Genomic DNA, 2,441 nt, shown 5'->3' on the forward strand with positions numbered 1-2,441 from the left:
ATCTTTTAAACCTTCAATTGAATTTTTAATTTTTGCTACTCTGTTTAATTTCTAAGGGTTCTCTCTTGCTTTTCAAATGTTCCTTCAAAAAATTGTATTACTTCTTTGTCCTCTTATTTATTTTATAATGTTTATTTTATTATAGAGTTTTCTTCTGCTACCTGTATCATTCCTGTTTCATCCATGTTCCTGTTTGTTTGTTTGTTTTGCTCTCTTTCACATTAAATGCTTTCTTCAAGGTCAGGATCCTGGGCTGGCCAATTTGCCCAGAGAGAAATCCTCCAACCCTTGTCTGGGGGTTATAAGCCCATTGCCAGTGATCAGTGAGCTAAGTGGGGGAAGGAGGGCAATGGGCTCAGTTAATCTGGTTAATCCCATATTTTATTATGGTGTTGTACCTTCCCCCAACCCTGTATCTGGGTCTCAGGCTAGAGGCTCTCAGAGAAAAAGCCTCTGCCTTTAGCCTGGATTGTAGGGAGGATATGGCCTGAGTTAATGGGTGAAGACCTACCTGGTGCTTCTGCTGGGGTGTTTAAGTAGGGGAGAAAGGCACAAAATACACTTTAATAAGTGAGTGGAAATTTTAAAGACAACTATTACAAGAAGGAAAACAAGATCCAGTTATGTGAACCTTCTTTACTATCCTTTTTCATTCACTCAACAAGTATTAAGTATTTACTTTGCGCTTGTAAAAGACAACCCAAATACAGCGATCATCCAGAAGCCAGTCACAATTTCTATTTCAAGAGCTTAGAGACAAGCCCAGAGAACTTTCTAGAAATCCTTATGTAATTAATCAGTTAACTAACTACATTTGCATTAAGCGCTGTGGAGCAAAAGACAATGTCCTGAGTGTATATAAGTGGAGGAAGACCATGTTCTGATGCTTGAGTGTATGTGTTGGACCAAGAGTTAACTAGACAAGGTTGGGAGACTAGAGCTAGCATGGGGGCAGGAAGACATTCCAGGCAGAGGGAATTCAGGATGTTTAAAGGACTTGAGGTCTAGAAATTGGAAGACAGTGGGCTTGCTTAGGAATGGAAAGGAAGCCCGTGTGGCTGGAATACAGTGAACCAGCCAGAGAAAAGCGTCAGGGGAAGGAGAGAGGTGGGTGGGGCACTATATGCAGATCCCCCAAAGCTAGGCTAAGGAATCTGGGAGGGACTTGGTCCAGTATGTTTGTAATTAGCAATAATCGCGCCTTGGATAAACCTCATTGGCTACGATACTGCCACTCTCCAAAGCTGATCCAGTCTGTTTTTAAAAAGACTACTGTCCTTGGCTGATGGAGAATTTATTGAAGGGAGAACATTTAACTGCTGTGTGGGTGTAAAATTATATTATCTTACCAATAAATGATGGCAAAATAAATACAGAGCCTATAAAAATTCATAGTCTGTTAATTCAACTTCTACAATTATGTCTAAAAGACATGGAGATATATACACATACATATTCATAGTTGTTTAAAAAATGAAACATTAGTAACAATTCAAAAATCAAATAACTGTAGCAACAATAACTACATGTAACTTTTCGCTGTTTATAGCTATTTTTGTATATTAACTTTTAAACTTCCTTATAATTTTTGGAGATAGGTAATATTAATATTCCAGTTTATAGAGAAAGCACTAAGGGGTTAAGTATCTTTTCCAAGGTCACAGAGGTGGTGGGTAGGAGACCTGGGGTTCTGGCTCAGGCTGGTGAACCCAGAGCCTGGGCTTTTTACCACTACATTTACCACATTTACCACGAAATTACCAAGTGGCAACCAGCTAAGCAGCGAGCAGACCAGAAGATGGAATATTCTACAGTGAATATTGTGGAATGGAGTCCTCAAAGAATATTTCGTGACTTGGGTAAAATGTTTATAACATAGTATTTAGTGAAAGAAATCAAGACACAAAATTGACTATGTATGCTTTATGATCACGTACAATAAAAGGTACATACAGTTGTGGCAGGATTATTAATCTGTATCAGGCTTAATTCTTTTGAATCTTCCTCTCCTTCCTGGATCATAGAATTCTCTCCTTCTCACTGGAGGGGGCCTTTTTCCAAGCCTGTTTCGCATGGTAGGCATAGATCACCCACATCAGGAACAGCTCTAAAGACTGTAAATCTCAAAGACGGAAGTTGCAAGCTAATGATGTGTCGCATAAAAATATTCACAGGCTTGCTTGAGGAGCAGGTTTTTCTACTCCCTGAAAGACTTTGAGCTGCGAAGAGGAGGAAGCAGCCGGAGAGAATAAGCAGATGGGAGGAAGGAACTGAAAGACCTCCATCCCTGGGGAGGAAAATAGAGCTTTCCTTTGCAAGTGCCAGGCAAGTGTAGACACTGACTTCAAGCCAAATAGTCCTCTTGTTGCTAATTCAGGAATGTCACGATTACCGGCATAGTGCCTCTGGGCATCTTCCTTCATCCAACTGCTACCTGCAAA

General features: G+C 40.1%; 1 pseudogene; it reads right to left on the bottom strand.

The window, feature by feature from the left end:
- Positions 1-1,118: 1,118 nt before the first annotated feature.
- On the bottom strand, positions 1,119-1,246 carry LOC115941418 (U4 spliceosomal RNA; annotated as a pseudogene).
- Between the last annotated feature and the right edge of the window lie 1,195 nt (positions 1,247-2,441).

This window comes from Leptonychotes weddellii, chromosome 13 (assembly GCF_054177405.1).
Source record: "Leptonychotes weddellii isolate Sample4059 chromosome 13, ASM5417740v2, whole genome shotgun sequence".
Lineage (NCBI taxonomy): Eukaryota > Metazoa > Chordata > Mammalia > Carnivora > Phocidae > Leptonychotes > Leptonychotes weddellii.